The sequence below is a fragment of the Triturus cristatus genome, chromosome 5_1 (assembly GCF_964204655.1).
Source record: "Triturus cristatus chromosome 5_1, aTriCri1.1, whole genome shotgun sequence".
Taxonomy (NCBI): domain Eukaryota; kingdom Metazoa; phylum Chordata; class Amphibia; order Caudata; family Salamandridae; genus Triturus; species Triturus cristatus.
The window spans coordinates 983,966,063-983,985,947 of NC_140587.1; the positions used below are offsets into that span (position 1 = coordinate 983,966,063).

A 19,885-nucleotide genomic window follows, 5' to 3' on the forward strand; every position below is an offset into this window, starting at 1 on the left:
GCTTTTGGGTGTCTAGTCATTGTAGAAACATGTCAACTTTAACTTCGTACATATTGCACTTTTTAATACTAAAGGCCTGATTTAGATGTTTGCAGGACTGCAACGGAGTGGGCTTTTTTAGCAGTCCTCCCGCTTGCCTACCTGACGATCCACCCACTCTCTGACAATGCTAGTGGTTTGTTATAATCAGGAAGAGAGAGGAGAACTAAAGAGGCTAGTCCATTTCCCCAGTTTATATGTTAATAATCAATGAGAACTAGCTCTTGTTTAAATTGTTTGTATGTCTGCGGGTGGGGGAAAACCATTAGGTTTTTATGAAGGCCCTCACCCACCAACCTAGTTGGTGGCATGCTTCATCATTGGGCCCCACCCGAGGTTCCGAGTGTACCTCAGGTGTGCTTCGACGCCAGATTACTGCGGAGAGGGTTTTTTTGGTTCGTGAGGGTGCTGTGGGTGTGCTCTGAGTGAGGTTTAAAATACTGTCCTGGGTGTCCCAAAGACTGTTTTAATGGTGGGCCCCAGGCAGTCAATAAAAACAAAGGCTATCGGACGTGCACGGTAGGCTTATGGCCTCCGACGTCCTGTGCGGTCAACTAATTTCAGCCAGGCCTTTTCTTCTACTGGCTTTCGTCAGGACCTTATATGTGTGGGGTGTTACAGGGGTTGTTATGAGTTTGTCAGTGCCCTGTGTGTAAAGCACACGCTACGGTGCTTATATGTGCAAGAGGTGTTTCCTCTCGGGTTGTAAGCCTGATTATAGCGAACAACTCAGCATGGAGCTCAGCCGGGGGCCAGGACCATGTGCACTTGCGCATAGTTGCTGGACCCTCAATGAACCTGTTGTCCGGGCAGAGGCTCCGTGAGAGGAGACAGATCCAAGAAGCCAAAGCAGCTGTTGGAGGGCGGACTGCCATGTTCACTGCCCAGACATTCATCGTGTGCCTTCCCGCCAACGTGAATGTGGCAGTCAAGCTGCCACACCTGAGTTGGCATTGGGGACGGATATATGGCACAATCTCACCTTTACTCACGTTCACTGTCCTTCACGGCCATGAACTCGATCTACCATTTAGTGACCCTTCTCCTGCTATTGATGACGAAGAAAATCAACACCGTTGTGGATGGAATCGGCAGTAAGCAACACCATTTAACTGTTACCTTTTAAAATGTCACTGAGCTGAAGTGCTGTAGTCTAGTTTCAGAAAATCGTGCTTACAAGGAATAGCAAACCAATGTGCAATGATTATGTCCAAAATGTAGATAGTTAAGAATTTTAAAGAAATACACCTAAATCAGCACATTGGATATAAATATTTGGTGCAAGCTGCCTTCAAACAAATTTACACAAAAAAGGATAGCAAACCCAAAAAAGAAGAAAAATACATATAGGTGTGTTTAAAAAAGTAAGACAACTGTAACATTAAAAGTATATGCAACACAAATCGGGAGAACTACAATTTAACATGTTGTATACATTGCACTATAGAAGCTGGAACCTTTACCTTATTCATTAACACTAAAATCAATGTGAGTTTCAATTTAGAAGTATCCAACATATACATCCATGGAACTTTACCCTTTTTGCGACTGCAGGTCCTGTACAATATTCAAATCAATATTCACAATACTTGATAAGGTTTAATACATATGTGCTCAGACTGAGCAGGAATCAAGGTCAAACACACACACCTACAGTAACACATTTAGAAAAAACAAATGTTCAACATCAATTAGTTGGTGCAAGTAGTCCTTACAATGATAAAAGCCTGTACCTACAACAAATGATCATCACATACTGCATCAGCCAGTGTATGCACATAACGAACTACACATTAACTAATCTAGCAAGATTACATGCCACCATGGTAAAGAAAAGGATTACTTCACGTTTTAGTTGGAATCATTGCTAGGAATCAAACAATTATGAATTAACATTATTGACACGATAAACTTTGTGAAAATAAAACAATATATTTATTTGCAAAACTGAGATAATTCTCTTAAAAATAAATCGGCAAACTGCCAGTCCAAAGTAAATAAGTTACAATAAGTGTATCTTGCACTCCTATGTACTGGTACAACAACTTGCCTCCTAAGGGACTGCCATGGGAACCTCCTCAGGAAGGGGAATCTATGTGACAGAGAAGTCACCTCTAGACTTTACATGGGAGAGTGTGGTTTGGGGTCAGGGAGTTGGGCTTGGAAAGGGGGTTGGGTTTTGGCAGGGGAGATTTTCCACATTTGTTTTACCAGAACTTTTTTCTTTTTTCCCCAGAACTTTTGACCTTTGAAGGTGAAAGGGAGCTTGGGTTTTGGGAGGGGAGTATTTTTTCCCTTTTTGTACCAGGACATTTGGGTTTGGGAGGGGAAGGAGTGGGTTTGTTTGGTTTTCTGAAGGGAGGGTTTATAATATTTATGGGTAGTGTCGGGAAGGGGGGACGTTTTTTATTATATAGGAGGGGGTTTGGGATGTGGAGGACATTAGGGCAAAGGCAAACAGGACATCCTCTGGGGGAAAATGGGTGGGATGTTTCAGAAGGGTTGGGGTTAGGGAAGGAAAGGGAGTGAGTATGTCTGCTGTGTGTGTTGATGATGTAGGTGCCTGTGGGTCTGGTGTATGTGCTGAGTGCTTTGTGGTTTGTCGTTTGCTATGTGTGTGTTGCATGGGTGAGCATTGCCATTTGCTCTTCTGAGGTGTACATTCTAATATGAGTGGGGGTCTCAGGTAGAAGTGCAGGGTGTGGGTGTGGGTGTGGGTGTGGTGCATGTAGAGGGGGTAGTGCATGTGTGTGGTATTGTGTGCAGTGTCTGTCAGTGTGATGGTGGTGGGTGTGAGGGATGAGTGTGTAGTGGTAGGGGCGATGCCTGGTAGTGTGCTGGGGAGGGGGTGATTAATGTGTCTGTGAGGGTGGGTGTGCTGTCTGTGGGTGTATCAGCAGTGGAGTGGTGGTGAGTGTGTCTGTGGTGCTGGGTGCGCTGTCACTGGGTAGGTCAGTTAAGGGGGTGGTGAGTGTGTCTTTGGTGGTGGGTGGGCTGTCAGTGGGTATGTCAATGGAGGAGTGGTGTGTGTGTCTGTGTTGGAGGGTGTGGCGGATGCATGTTTGTCAGTGTGCCTCTGTGCCTTTTTTTCAGGTGTGTGTGTTGCTTGGGTCTGTTGAAGTGTTTGCATGCAAATGTTTGTGTGTGCTTTGTGAGCTGGCATGAGGAAGGAGGAAGGGATAGGAAGTGGGGCAGGAGGCTGAGCAGGTTGCAAGGCTGAGGTCATGGGAGGAGGCCAGAGCTTGACACGACCGCTGACGGGCAGACATACCACTGTGAATGCCTTCAATTAAAGCTTATATTTGCTGTATCTGGGAGCAAAGCCCCTGGATGCCATTCAGCAGGGCAGTCTATCTTATGGCGATCATGCGTAGGAGTCCAACAGCCTCCTCACTGAGCGCAGCCAGGGGGACTGGGGCACGGGGTGAGGTGTCTGCGGCAAAGGAGACCGCACTCCTAAGGAATGTGGGGGTGGCCAACAGGGGGGAGCAATACAGATGGTGGAGATGAGGGGCAGGTTGGCAGACAAGGATGCAGCTGTAGCACTTCCTGGCCGATCTGCCACCATTGGGGAATGCTTCCTGGTGGAGGCTACCGAAGAATATGAACTAGAGCTGGAGACCTCCAAAGCAATCCCCTCATCCTCCGTGAGACTGGGCCACTCGCTGTTGGTGGTGTTGGCAGCACTGGAACCGCAGAAGGTAGCTGCTTCCCCATCTTCTTGGCCACCCTCTCCTTCTGCTGAAGATGCTGTGAAGGCATATACAATAGGCCATTGTATGTGTGTAAATGGAACTGATCGTGAACTTATATCACAATACATTTAACAAGATTTAACATTGCACCTGCTTGAGGCTCTCCAACTTTGTTTAGACATTTCACAATCTCATTCATGTCGGCAACATTTCCTGAAACTATTTGGTCACAGTTTGGTCATTACACGACAGCTCCTATATTATGGATGATCTTGTCTCTTATCTATCCATTACATTTCTACAGGAACCTTCTAACACCTCTGAATGTTTGGCTTTTGTTGTATAGAAAAATGAACTTAGTTCAGCATAATTATATCATCCTAAAATACATTTGAACGGTGAATTTACAAGCCCAAAAATTTATTATGCAGCATATTACACCTTGATAGATTTCTACTTTTGACTACTGAGTCATAACTTGGGCCTAACTCTGTGTTTCCAAGATGAGTAATCGCTATATACATGTGATGGAACATTCCATCACCAAAAGGCCTTGTAAGTATTCCCTTTGACTCCATCATAGATTTATCTTCCCGACACAAGAAAGGACAATGATTATGGCTATATTTATGTGTTACTGTGTCACTGATGTGTACACATTTCTGTCTGTGCTGTTCTTAGATGTGTATTCCTCTCACAGATTTTGTATGAGAAACCAGACTGGCTTACATCCATACTTGTGTAGGAGTAATACACCTGGCAAAACTGTCACTACTAACAGGAATTAACATGCATTTATGATTCTCCGCACATTTTGGATGTGTGTATAGAATCTAAAATCTAGCCATTGAATCTGATGGGATTAGAAAATCTGGTTTTCTTGCTCACTCTTGTGTGTGTATGAAACCAATTTACCAAGGTGATGTATGGAAAATCCACTGTATTATGACTGCATTGTATGCTAAGTCACCTGTATTAGGGCTAAGCTTAGATCATTCACAAAAGGAAAGTATCATCACACCTGACACATTAGGAACTAGTGGCCTGTAAAGTACAACTTTCCTCTTACATCCAAACAAACACTCATGAGTAACAATTGTTTAGGCAGGCATGTGTCTGCTGAAACTAGTCCACTGGTAGTGAAAACAAAGAAGGTGGTATCCTTTTCCACAAATTCATGTGCTAAACACTTCATCGTATACCTTGTGGCAAACTCACACCTTCAAAAACTCCTCTGCATTGGACATGTGTCAACCTTTACGTAGATGTCAAAAATAGCTGTTGTAACTAAAAATAGCTAGTTAAAATGTTCACACTACAACTCCCCTCGTTGCAGCTGCTGTTGGGATCTGAACTGCCCATCAAGCACTGGATAGTCCACCGCAAGAACGCGGGCTATTAGGGGTGTCAGTGTGCGGCACACAAGCCCCCCACGTTGGGAGAACAGCGTCATAGGTCCTTCACACCTCTTCCTGAGGTAAATGTTGTGCCACCAGAAGATCCCAGGGCCTGCACCATCTTTGCGATGCCACTTCTGATGGGCATGGGCCTGTATGGATACAAAAAAAGAAAGAAAAAAGATTTGCTTTGTGACTTTCTGTTTGTCCTAAGTGATATCACACAATTTATCTGCACTATCTGAAGCATGACTCATAAGTTAACATAACACATGTACATCTTTACATGCTGACCAAAACAAAGATCTAAATCCACACTTTTGTAGTGACCTGTTGACCAACCTCATCCGTTGTCACTTCCTACACTCACAAATCCAGCACAGTGACATCATGTAGGCCAGAGTCACCAACATTTTCAGTGCTGTGAGCTACTTGAGATCACTGCAAAACATTGTGAGTTACTCACAGCCAAGCAACTTGTGCATTGTTAGCAGACCCCCTCATGGCCAGCTTCATTGACTTGATGCCTGAAGTCCATGGAGCCAGATACTCTGTTTGTAAGTGCATACTATGACTTGGGGAGCTCTGAAAGGTCTGCCATGATTGTCAGTGAAAGTTTGCTCTTTGGGGATGCATGAACATGTGTAACTATGGATGGGCTAACATTCTACAGATGACACAGTCTGTGTGGTAAAATCCTGTGGCACAGGACACACTTTTTTCCCATATGAGGTACTGTTACATGGATGACACAAACATACATGTGTATGTCTATTTGTTTTGTGGGAATGTGAAGGTGCAGAAAATGATTATATGATAAGTGTTTAATATACTTTTTCTCTGAGCCATAAAATGTCCTCGATTCAAATGGACATACAATTGTTTGTTTGTGTCAATCGTATAACAGTATCACAAGTGGGAAAAGTGTGTCCTGTGCCACAAGGTTATATCACAGAGAGACCCACTGTCTGCACTGTCTGACTGCAGCCAACTTCCTCCCAGTGGCTGGTATTCACTGTGTAATCAGTGCTAATGCAAGACACAGCCCTTTTTTAGATGCGAGATGAAAGTGCAGAAGAATGTTCCATGATAAGAAGTGTTTGGCTGAACATTTCTCTTCACTTCAAAAATATCACATCTAACAAAGGGCTGTGTCTTGCATTAGTACATATGGCACAGTAAATACTAGCCACTGGGAGTAAGGTCCCTGCAGTTTGAGAAGGAAACACTTCTGAATGGGAGTCAAACTGAAATGAAGTGTTTCCTCAAGAAGTGAGGTTACTTTCCATTTCAAATGTTCTTCATTTCTTAGAATACAGGGGCATATTCTAGCACACACCTTCAAACTTCTATTGTCAAGGAACCAATTTTAATGACACCAATACGTCAGTGCTTCAGTTATTTGCGTTTGTGACTCAACCCCAGCCTGGCCCATGATTCTGACTGAGCACTGCTCATTGCCAGGCCCTGATTTCTGCAGCATGCTGATCATGATGTCCTATGAACACATCCTTCCCTTAAATTTCACAAGGGAAACTGACCTTGTGCCCATCTAAAAACTTAGGTCAACGCTCTGTGCCATTCTTGAGGGGTCTGGGAGCTACTGGTAGCTCCCAAACTACTGTTTTGAGACCCCTAATCTAGACTGAGGTCTTGTGGTACTATACACATAGTAGACATTAATTTTCATTTGATGGCTACAGAAAACATTTACATGTACAATTGTAAATGCATTAGAATTTTTTTTCACATATACGTGATGTGCTATTAATGCAATTCACAAGTATTTAAAAACTATATATGTATATATCTCTATGCATACAGCAAACTGTATCTTGGGCTTCGAACACACAACACATACCAATTAATGGGGTATTTTAAATGTTATGGGAAAGTGCTTACAAATTCCCAAGATCAAGGTCCTATGTAAGGAACTAAATATATGACACTTCACCTCATTCAGTACACTTCAGTCAGGAACTCAAAGGGATATTGTAGCCTGGGTTTCAGGAAAATGAAAAAGTTAGCCAGATTCACATACACATTTCAAACATGTACCTGTTCCTCTGGCGAACCACAGGGTTGGCCATACAGGAAAAAAACCTTCCCTGCCAGCTTCTCCAGCTCCTCAGGCATGAAGGCAGGGGCTCTTACCCCCAAAACGTGAGCCATCCTAGCTCACAGAGGTCAGAAACATCAGCAAAAATGGAGGAGGTCCTGATGGCTCCATTATTATGAAGCAAATTAATTTTGTGCAAATTGGCGCGTACATGTAATCGATGGATGTGATCGGCGGCGGCGACCAACCCAGACACTGGTTGGTTTCACACATGTTAGCCTATGACTGTGTCCATTGTGCAGTAAAACACCCACTAGGTGCTCAAGTTTCACCTCAGATGTGCGCGTAGAAATATACTGACAGCAAGGTTAGGCAGCAGCAATTTTAGGACTTCAGATAATGCTTTGGTGACTGTTAAGTGCATCACCACAACTTTCTTTACACATTTAAAAAAATTGGAGGACACTCATGTTTGTATTTGTAGTACGTTAGGGTGACATGCAAGAGTAGCATGGTGTTAATATCTCCATTTTATTTTTAGGCAAAAAAATATTTTTTTAAAAGGATGTGTAAATAATACATTACAAGTGTATTATTTTTAAAATTCTTAATTTAATGAATTTTGAAAGCCAAAAATGGACATTTGGATGTGAAAAACGTGACAAACACAATTTTTATGTTACAAAAAATGTAGTGAAAGCACTTTTATATGTTGTGCACACCATGACATTTGAGTGAATGAGCATAAATTTATATGTGGGAAATGTTATCACTTTTTTCAATTACAGACATTTAAACCCTGGGAGAGTGAGGAGAAGACAGCTTCAAGTGTACCACCCATTTTCAGACCTTGCCACCATAGAGGAAAGGGATATTATAGAAAGTTCAAATTGAATAGTCAAATTATTCTGGATTTGTCTTCAGCCTGAGCCTGATCTTCTGCAATGCAACAGAAATCCCACAGCTATTACAGCAGTTGTTAAAGTCATGGCAGTACTTCATGTTGTGGCCACAGGATCTTCCCAATACACTATGGCAGTATTTGGTGGAATGGAATGTCACAACTAACTTTCAGTGGTGTTCTACATGAAGTTCTTGTGCCAATGATGAGACACAACAAAAGCTTCATCCAGTTTCCACGACATGAGGATTTGGCTAATGTGAAGGGTGACTTCTATGCTTTGGGTCACCTGCCGCACTTCCATTCAATCAATGTCCAAGTTGTCTGCTTAGCTGATTTGTACATCTCAAGTGTCTGTGACCATTTCCCGGATCAGCGCCTGATTCCTTTGTACTACGGAATAGCAGCATACCCAAGAAAATGTGTTGGACCTGAGGGGCCCTGGCTTATTGAGAAGTACAATCAGACATGACATTGTTTTGGTAAAAACAAGGTGAATCATCTGTAATTGTTTTACTTATTTAGGCTAATTTTTACATTTCCATTTAGGTGACTCAGCTTATCCTAACTGACTTTGGTTGTTGGCACCACTGAGGTATCCAACAATGCCAGGGGAAGTCCACTTCAGAGCGGCCCGTGGACGAACACGAGCCAGATTTCGCAGTCTGGACAGGACCGATGGAGCTCTCCTCTAATCACCATGGCCTGCTGCATCTTACACAACATTGCCTTGTGATGGGACCTCCCATACATGGCAGAGGATGGAGAGCGTAAAGAGCCACTGGGTGAGGATGTTGAAATGGCAAATGTAGATGATAGTGAAGCGATAGACGTTGACGTATGTCAATATGTTATTGCCAAATTCTTTATCTGAGTGTAAGTATACATTTACATTTCACGACATTAAGCTTAAACCAACTTTTGATCTCATGAGTAAACTAGTCTGTGCTGGGCATTTTTCAGAGAGGGCACATTTATGAAATTCAGGCCCAAGATGTTTGTTGCTCAAAGTGCTGACACGCTGACTACTGGGTTCACTACAAACTTTGCTGTTTGATTTGTTTTAGAAAATGTATCCTCCGAAGTACAGATTTGAAATGTGTCTAATGTGTCATCTCATTAACACATTCTTTTCATTTTAATTTGTTTTAGGATCCTCACCATGTCATCTTCATCTGGACATTTCAATGTTGGGACATTTGCAGTTACATGCTGCTGTTGCAAAGTACATTGGGAATATGGGTTGATCCTGTGGAAGACACACATAGACTTTGGGAGTACATATCCTGTACTGAGACAACTTGCAGAGTGATTGAATGGAAGTTTTGGAGATTGCACTGAGCTTGTTCTCTGTAGAATGGTGCCCCCAAGTCAATAGGTGCAGCTTGATTTGCTGTTATCAAATGTGGTGGTCAATCAAAAGCATATACATGGAAAGAAGAAGCAGCCGGGTCACAGGAGACTGCACCACCAAAGTCAGTCACTAGTAGTATGCAATATTGCCCACCTCAAACGTTCTGCTGCCTGTAGAACGTGAATAAATACTTGAAAACAAATTGAATGAGAGGCAATATAATGGCACAAATAAGTCAAATACAACACAGAACAGATCAAAATAGAGATGTTTTATATCTTCCGTCTTTTATTGTTCTTGTTGTACTTCGTAAAAAACAGCCAGCCAACGCGTTTCGCCCAAACATGGGCTTCTTCAGGGCAAAATTATTGTGAGTATAGGATATTTCTTTTGATGCTTGCCAGTCTTGTTACGGGACGCGACGTACGGAGACGGTGTTGGATACTCTATTTTGGACGTGGCTAATACCACTGTTCGATTAAGACCTCAGACAGAGATCGTTTACTCTTGGGTCTCTGAGGTCGTTGAGTCTCATTGTCGCTACACATTAGCTTGACGGATTTGACGTTTTTCTGTTTGCTGATCATCAAAAGAAATATCCTATACTCACAATAATTTTGCCCTGAAGAAGCCCATGTTTGGGCGAAACGCGTTGGCTGGCTGTTCTGTGTTGTATTTGACTTATTTGTGCCATTATATTGCCTCTCATTCAATTTGTTTTCAAGTCAATCAAAAGCAGTCCCCCCCTTCACATTAGCAAAATGCTCGTTTTCTGTTAAGGGTATGAATTATTAGTGTCTCATCATAGCAGAACAAACTTGTGGTAGCACACCACTTAAATTAGGTTGTGACATTACCTCAGATACTGCAAGAGTGCATTGGTCCGATCCTGTATTCACAAACTTGAGTCCTGACAGGATTTTATACAATTGGTATTATTGTTGTGCAATTCCTATTGTGAGGCAGGAGATGTGGCTCCAGCTGATGGCATTATCCCATAATATGTTGCCTATTGAATCTGAACTTTTTATTATATCCCCTTCTTCCATGGTAGACAGGTGTGGAACTGGTAAAGTCACAATGGCACAGAATATTGGTGTTATTTCTATTTTTTATGTTTCATACAAATTTGCCAAATCAATCTGTTGATTAAACAGTAGTTGATGATTTGTTGCTATTCATATTATGTTGTAATGGTAAAAACGTTTGGGAAACCTTACCTACTTGATATTCACTTATAAGTACACAAACGTTTTGTTGTAAACAATTTGAAAAGTATGATGGAATGTATAACAATAGCATGCATATAAAATATGACTTCAACACCAGTCTTTTCTTTTGTTATGTGTTCTTTTACTGCACAAAAGGAAATGAATCAAAAATGAGAATAAATCAAACAAAATAATAAGTCAGTCAGTCCGAATGAAACCATAATTGTAGAGCCAAAATTATTTGTTGTCCGATGTCCAAAATACACCTGTCCTCAGAAAGGTAAATGTGACCAGAAATAATCCACAGAGTGAATGGCAGTGACACACTGGATGAAATTAGGATTGCGGTTTCTTGCTGGTGGTGGGGGTCTTGCCATATTCTAATGGTAGTCCAGATGAACGTGTGCACCTGCAGATGGCTAGTGGATCATTAGTTGCAGGGACTGAGGTGGCTGCAGGTGTTGCCTCTGTTGGCATGGCCTTCCTTCCTGTAGATGAGTTTGATGGAGTTGGCCCACAGAAAGGGGACGATGGAGCAAGAAAAGCTCTGCATAGATGGGTATAAATGTCCTGCAGCACCTCAGTCAGGGAGCCCATGTTGGAGCTCAGATTCTGCATCTCAACATTGTGCTCCATCTGCAACTGCGTCAACTCCTGCACCCCGGAAAAAACCTGGCCCATCATATCTTGGGGCTGCTGTAATGATCCCAAGAACTGGGTGATGTTGGCCTGGGTGTTACTGACCCCAATGGCCGCACTATGCGGGCCCACAGACCCACTCCCACTACCCCTCACCGCACTAGCCTGTGGCATTGGCACAATGTGCCCCATCCCACTGGCTCCTGGCTGGACTAAATGTGGTGGTGTCTCATCACCAACCAGGACTGCGGGCACAGGATGGTGCTTCTTGCGCTTCATCTATAGGAAGTTGAGGAATCTTTTGGCTGTGGTGCTGTTTCAGTTTGGGTTCGAGGTGTAGTTGTAAGCCATGTGAGATACACTGAAGCAGACTGCCCAGGCTGATGCAGTGGACCAGTAGTGTTGTGTTCATTGAAACTTTGTGCATTGGAGATATCCCTGCAGATTGTGGGCTGGAGTGGAGTGATCAGGAGTGGCAGATGTTTGGCCACATGCTGTGGCAGTTGGACCGATCAGAAACGTAGGAGAAAATGTTTCAGTAAAAGTTTGGATTACACATCCAATGAGTTTTGAGCAACTATAATGTAGACACCTAAAATGTTAAAGGAATTGCATATCATAATTTAGTCTTTCAGTGTAAAATTTCTTTAGTACACAAACAGTTCATGTTTCATACTAAAATACTTGTAATAAACAGGTAAGAAGATGTTCTGAAATGAAAAAAGAAGCATTAGTAAGTATACCTGAAATGCAGCAACCATTCAACACAACACAGTAGAGAAGAGAAATGTGGAATTTAGCATTCTAAGTCCTAGCAGGCTAAAAGACTGACATTTGCACAACTTAGAGAGATGTTTAGCATTAGTCCGCATGTGACCAGTTCATAGTTCCGTTTTAAGATATGCTCCTTTTAATCCGCATAAAAGTTTAGATGGCATTAATAGTTACGGTCAACAAATGTTTTGTCGCACTAATGACCTCAATTTACTTACATGACAAGTAAATAAAATGATCCAGAATTCACCACAAACTATTTTCAAAAGAGAGCATTAAATAGAGATTGATGGATGAATGACACTTTAGCATATCAGAACATTTGATGAAAAAGGGCAGAATGAGCAAAAGTAAATTGCAATATTATTTCCCTACATAGAAACAAGACATCATGGTAGATTTAGTTATTTCAAATCAACATTCACAACACTTGCAAAATTCTAACTTGAACATACCTTGTGTAAATCTGCAGTAGTAACAGAAAAGACATTCGCTATGGGAAACACATATGTTATTTGAAGTATACACACTTACCAGCACCATAAGATCATATGCAATGTGATGGCTATTGAAAGCTGTTATCTTAAATCCAACCCAATACATTCAAACAATCAAGCCAAAGAAGATTTTACTGATATATTTAGATTTCCATGTCCAAAGAATTGTGCATGACACATTAGCAACAGCCAACATCAAACCAAAGCGGAGATATGTGTTTAATGACACATTGAAAGGCATAACTTACCAGACTCCAGTCCACCAGGGATCCCTCTGTAGCCTTCAGGGTGCAGGATGGACAAGACCTTCTCCTCTCAGGGCATGAGATGTAATGGGGGGGTGGGAGAACCACGTGCCGTCCTCTGGACCACAATGTGATGCTCGGAGGCCAGGGAATGCATTCTCCACTGCTTCCTACCTTCATCCTGTGCACGCAGATTGTTAGCTATAACTTTCACTCTGTCAAATATTCTGGTCCACATTATTCTTCTCTGAGACAGGGGTGTATTTTGGATTTGGGCTCCAAACAATTGCGGCTTTACTCTAAGTTCAACTACCATGACTGACAATTCTGCCTCTGTGGAACGGGGATTTTGTGGGCCAGGTGTTATGGAGAAAATAATATACTTAAATGAAATTAAATGAACACAAAGACACATACCAAATTTAAAAAAGAGAGAGAACAAACAGGGAGAACAAAAAAAAGCTGCTCGACTCCTAGGAATTAGCTACAGTGTTGTGGTGCTGTGGAATGACAAAGGATCATGGTCTGAGATCGGTTGTATTTTATAGTATAGTAACCAGGTGTTCACAATAGTGCAATTGACATCAGGTGTGTGATGCTAGCATCACCACTAACTACAGCCCCAGAAGCAGTGCAATGCTAAATGCGTCCCACAATTGACTCACTCCATCGGCAGATCACTGCTATGAGACTGCCAGCCCAACTGCATTATCTAAATAGGCTTGGGCGCAACCCCACTACCCTCGCTGCGATGGAGCACCGTTCACTAATATGGAAGTCTGCCGTGTCAGCTGTGGTGAGCCATGGTGGGAACCACTCCGTCATTGGCAGGTGTGAGTCAGCCCGCATACATCTAAATCTCGCTGATGGTCCATCATCAGTTTGATGGAGTACTCAGAACCTATCGTCAAGATCCAAATCAGGCGTTAATTATCCTATATTGTGGGCTACAAGGCCTTCCTAGGGGTGACTTAATATTTTAAAGTAGGATTCCTTCTTGTCAAAAAGGGTTAATTTGACAGGTTTGCCTGTAGTTTTAAAGGCTGCAGCAGCCTGGCTTCAAATACAGACCTGATACCATGTTTTCCTTGTCAGCCTTGTGGATGGCATAATATCTGCTTTAGTCCACAAATAACATTTCATTTCTGTGCCCTTCATTTATTTTCTGAACCATGTACTATGGCCTTATTAAAAAGTTAAATATGCCAATTGGGGATTAGCCAATTTAAGCATGTTTTAGTGATCATAGCACTTACACTGATTACTGGACCACAGTATACCAGTGTGCAGAGTTTAAGAACTAGCTATACTAGGCAGCAAGAAATGGAGATGACTACACAAAAAGATTGATTCTCTAAAAGAGACCTACTAAATGAAGGAAGATCACTCTGCTCTTACCTCAGAGAAGGTAAAAGATATTGTTGTGGACAGATAATGAATACTTTTTCAAATGCATGAACCGTAACCTTCAGTCATTGCCCATTTAAATAAAGCATCAAACCAATATTCAACACCTGTAAAGTCCAGCACACGAACACCAAAATAGAAAACAAATTCTACCTAACAATGTTCCAACAAGCAGTCCTGATCGGGTCAAGATTTCTGGAATTCTATGTAGTGACATTTATCAATATTTTTTTTTGGACAACAATTATTTTTGCCTGAAATGCGAAATTGCCAAAAACGATATTTGAGGACCCTTTCTGTGCTACATCAGAGCTAGCATTTTCAGCTAAGTGAACTTAATCATTGATGATCACCCAATCTCTCAATCTAATAACTGGTCACCTAACAGAGCTGCTGTCGAACTTCTTCCGATGCATGGCAGTGTCTGCCATGAACACTCAAGTGATGATAGGTGTTGGGATAGGAATGCCCCCTCTCAAGTTAAGGCTGTGTGCTCATGTCCTGAGTGACCCAACTGCAAGTGAATCTAGTATCATTACCTCAGCACACGTGAAAGTATGCTGCAGGCCTAAGCCAACATTCATATTAAGGCCCAGAGCATACATCTGAGGTCTTGGATGGGGCAGCAAAACCATACTCTTTGCTAGACACAAGTCCACCACTGGTGTCCCAGGCTATGTACAGTGAGTGGTGGTGACAGTGTACTATGCTTTTAGTGATCAGTAGCTGAACAGACCTTCTTACCTGTTCAGGAATATAAGCACAATGCCTACAGGCCTGATTGAGTAAGGTTTTCACTCGTATCATGACAAGACTCCACGCTGACATCCCACTATAAATATTAAGTGCATGTATAATGTATGGTAGTAGAACCCTATATTGTTTTCTAGTTGCGTCTATACTGTTACCAGTGGGATCAATTTTGGATTGTCCCCTGGTCTGACATGGTACAAGATGGAGGGTGTGAAACAGTGCCCAAACAGAGGAAGTGTATTTGCTGTATTCCTGAGGAGGGTGTAACTCTAGATACAAAAATGTGGAGAGATGGAGACCGGACTGCCTTTAGAAATTCCATGTGATCTTTGAAGGAGGGGGTTACTGATTAGCTCATCCTGAGCACTTTCATTTGGCTATTGGTGGGGAATTGTGTGAGGAGGCAGAGACAGTTGCTAGTAAAAGTGAGGTTTCTGGGGAGAGCCTGGATCCTTTGTTTTCCATTGAATGGTCCGTTCTGGAAGGATGATGAGAGGCAGGTGCAGAGTTTCACACATATTGTGCTCATGTTGTGGGTACTCCTGCCTGAAGGTAGTATCAGTTTCTAAACACAGATAATGGATCCACATCTCTTGTCTGAAAATACTGTGTATAAGTGGACCCCGAATATTACCACATTGTTCCAGTTGCGCTACTTTACTGCCTGGGGAGAAGAGTACTATGTTCTAGGACCGGTATCGGCAACAGCCAGACTCCTAAAGACAGGGGATATTGCCTGATTTATGCATATTCCTGAGTGCACATAACATCAGGTAATTCCATATGCCTAAGAGACATTCACTGTAAGTTTCTGCCTAACACTTTGATGGGACAATTTATCTCAAGAGTTATTTTCTACAGACTGACTTGTGAGTCACACAACTCTATGAAGCTCAATTGCTGCAACATAGTGAGCCTGCACCTCACCTTCAATTATTACTTTTATGTTTTCATTCCATAGAGAACCCTGTAGACCCCACAGGGGCATCCTTTTAGTTTTGCTCACTCCATGTATACCCTATTAAGTTCTGTTGAGATTAAAATACTTATTTTTTTCTAATAAGAGAAGTATTGGGCTGGACAGTACATAAGGATATCTATTGTGTGGCTTTTTGATTTCTGAGTGTCTACCCTGCACACAACCTTCCTGAGCTACCTTGCACTGCTCTTCCTCACCACCCTGAGAGTCAAGGGTGGAAAGGGTATATGTGGCCCAGTCTGGAGAGCCATAGTAGGACATTGCCCAGGACACTAGCGGAAAATGACCTTAGTAACCACTTTTGGGTCCTAGTAGACATTGTCTGCCCTGTGGCTCCCCAAAGAGAGTCTCACCTTAATGTTGGTTTACACAATGTGACACAGGAATAAGTAGGACTTCATTTTAAGAGCTAAATAAAACACTTATTAATTAATTTAACCTGCTGAGCTATTTTGAGATTGGCAGGTGGCGTGACAGCCCACCAGTGTGGTGGAGGAAAACAAGAAAGTGATCGGTGGATTATGTTTAATTTTGCCCAACATGCCACCCCACACAGGAACCCTATGAAAATCAATCCTGTTCCTGCCACATAGTTTTGTCCTATTAGGGCCTTGTCAATAGGCTGTAGCTTGTAGCCTGTGGGGCACTGACTATGGGACCAATGTCTGGTCATACCTGCCATGCTTTGAGCTTTGCACTGAGAAAACAAAAAAAGTGAAGGTTGGCTTGCTAGAATTAATCTTAACCACCATGATACCCCAGACAGGAAGGACTGATATGCATATCACCAGTGTGCCTGAGTACCTACCTCTTCCCATCTGACCAACTTCATCCCACCGGACCAAAGACAGTCACCTGCTCTCATTTTAAGGTCTCTCCTAGCTTGTCAAGGATGGTTTTGGCAAAAGAGTTTCTGGCAAAATGGCCGAAGCACTTTTGTCAAAAGAACAGCGCTTGCTGGCTACCATACCATGTCAAATGGCCAGTCAGCATTTTCTTTTTTTGTATTTTAGAAACAAACCCGAAAAGCAGGCATTTGTTACTGAAATAGCAAAAAAACAATGGCAGAGATGCACAAGGAGTTTTCATATTTTCAGAACTTGCACGTAGGTACTCCTTAAATAAAGTGGGTTTTCCAAAGCATTGCCCAGTGGCCTGTGGAATATTGAGTGGTGAGTCCCAGGTAGCTGAAGCTAGAACAAGCTGGAACTCACTGTTGAAGCCTTGTAGTTCCCACACCTCCTAATGAAGCATGCAAAATGTACTCTTGGTGGGGGTAGCCCCTGCAGATTTACTGCAGGGTTCCTGCTGCACAATGCCATATTTGTTCATGAAATGGGGGCCAGCCTGTCCTGGCATCAGGCCATACACCCCATCTCCAAAGTACTGAGAGTCCTTCTGTACCACTGGAGGGGGGAGACTGTAGAATTTACCCCAATCTACTCTGCCCAGGGAAATGGCACTGAACACCCGCTGGATGCAAGATAAAGGGTTTTTTTTAAAAAACAGCAGTTTATCTACCCCCCAAATACCAGTGCCTAGAGCCCAAATAGTGCAGCCAACGTAATGGCAAGCAAGAAGAAATTTGGGCTTTTTTGGCCTAATTTTGACATATATTTGAAAGGCAGGTGGTTAAACGCCTCAAATCTGCCTCCTTGTGTGACCGAAAGACTGGCATGTGACTAGAGGTAGGGACTGCACTGTGGTGCCAGGATGGTCAAGACCCCCCATCTTGTTCTGTTTCTCACTTTCTTACCTGATGGTCGAGTAGGTTTTCTGACTTCTGTGATTGTGATTACATTAGTCTGTAAAAACTTAAATCTGCCCAACCAGGGTGCTGAAAGCCTACCAGATAAAGAGGAAAACAAGTTAGAAGAGGAATGGGGCGGAAGGCTGGACCATCTTGGTATCGGGCTCCACCTAATGCAGTTGGGCGCTGGGCTATCTTGGCTTTGGGTCACACCCCTGGGCACCAAACAATATTTCTGGCAGAATGATGTTTACCTGCCTTTGTTTGGTTTTGTGTAAATTTGTTCAGTAGTTTTTGAGAAATAAGCATTAGAAAAATGTGTCTCAAGCTTTCCTACAACCCAGACTCGAGGACAGTTCGTAGTCCCAAATTGAGGAAATAAAACTCCCACACTGGATAAGGGAGCTTTTTCTCCTTCCGTCCTTTTCGGGGACAAATACTCTATAAGCCCAAAAGCTTTCATTGTCTGGCAGAATCAAAAAAAATTATATTGTGACTGCCATTACAGGACGCCAGACTGAGAAGGTGCAAAGAAGAGGCAGAGTGGGTACACCAGTCCTCAGTCCCAGCAAATTTCCATGAGCCTGTGACAAGCCCTGGGACAAAGGTGCATAATTGCAGCACTGTAGGTGAAGCATTGTTAGCTCCCAAAACCCCCATCAATCTATCCAGGCCACTGAGGCCATGGAAAAAGTAAAAAGAAGCCAACTGAATCAGTTGATGGCTGTCCAAGCTTGCAGAGCTTGCAGAAAAGGAGAATGATGGGTGGTATCGGACAGTGGCAAGCAGGGTGATGTGATATTCCCTCTCTCTGAGGCAAGCCCTACAACAAACTCTACCACACAGACTCAGGACCATAGCTGCCAAGTTTTCAGTTTGCCTATGTGTGACACTGCCATGTTTTTAGTGTGCTTATGTGTGACATTTCAATGCCTTATGTGTGAGAGACTGAGTAACATTGTGAGTAGATCTAAGTAGTTATATTCATGTAATAAACTAAGGGGTATATTCACAAGAATGTGTGATAACTACCGCAAGAGTAGCGTAACGCAACTTTCAATATCGCAGCCCATCGCGGGAAAATAACCCTGTGTCAACGTGGAATTCACAACAAGGTGGTAGCATGCGATAGACACCAGATTACGCGTCAAATGTCAGTGTCAAAATCGACGCCACACCGCAAACATGCGAAACGCAAAAAATCATGCGATGAGGACAATTGCGGTACACAAATCAGCGAGGCCAGCCACAAGCCTGCAAATCCCAAACGTCTGGCGGGAAAAAGCAACATAAAAGCAAGAAAAAAAAAGGAAAAAAACATTTGGAGCGGCGTAGCAACATGGATGCACTCGAACCAAGTGCAGAGGACAAGCCGGACACCACAAGCCCCATGGAGGACCAGCCAGGAACCCCGCGTTTGTGGAAGGACAAGGACAAGAGGAAGAGGTAAACGGGGTTCAGTCCGCAGGAAGACCGGATCCTCGTCACGGAGGTGACCAAACACCATCCCCAACTGTTCGGCACCTCCACTGCGGCACTGGCAACCCAAACCAAAATATGGCAGGCCATCGTTACCAATGTCAATGCAGTCGGAGTGTCGAAGAAGTCACTGGAGGAGGTCAAGAGGCGCTAGCATGATCAAAAAAGGCAGACCAAACATAAGCTCGCCGACAACAGGAAGGCAGCAACGGCGACTGGAGGTGGGCCTCCTGCGACACAGGAGGAGCTGGATGAGCTGGAGCAAATGGTGGCTGCAGTCAGCAGTGAGGAGACGGTGGCAGGATTGGGGGGCCTGGACACAGCATGATACGAACTGACCCAACAGCAACAGGGTGAGTAACGACCAGGGACGGGGGGACGGGGGGAGATGGGCACAATGGCACATATGCACACTGGCACATATGCGTGGCACACTGGCACATATTCGTGGCACACTGCACACCCACAATGACCTTGGAACATGTCCCTGATTGCCTTGGCACACTGCCACACACATAGAAATGCCAAGCAGGCCCCCACCCACAATGTGCGCAGAGGGCCCCCCAATCACCAATATCACAACCGACCCATGCACATGTGCCCGAATCCAGCAATGCAAGTATCAACAATATCTCAACTGGATTCAGTAGAAGTTGGTATATATGTATTTACAAGACATTACAATGAAGGAACAAAAGGGAGAGAC

At 43.2% G+C, this 19,885-nt stretch overlaps 1 long non-coding RNA gene across 1 annotated transcript in view; it reads right to left on the bottom strand.

Moving 5' to 3' along the window:
- Positions 1 to 1,626: 1,626 nt before the first annotated feature.
- The window catches only part of LOC146832745 (uncharacterized), a 52,103-nt gene continuing 33,844 nt past the window's right edge, over positions 1,627 to 19,885 (bottom strand). The window contains exons 2-3 of the long non-coding RNA XR_014961331.1: positions 12,815 to 12,992; positions 1,627 to 5,283 (exon numbers count right to left, since the gene is read on the bottom strand). This is a non-coding gene — a long non-coding RNA (uncharacterized LOC146832745). The remainder of the gene's footprint in view (positions 5,284 to 12,814; positions 12,993 to 19,885) is intronic.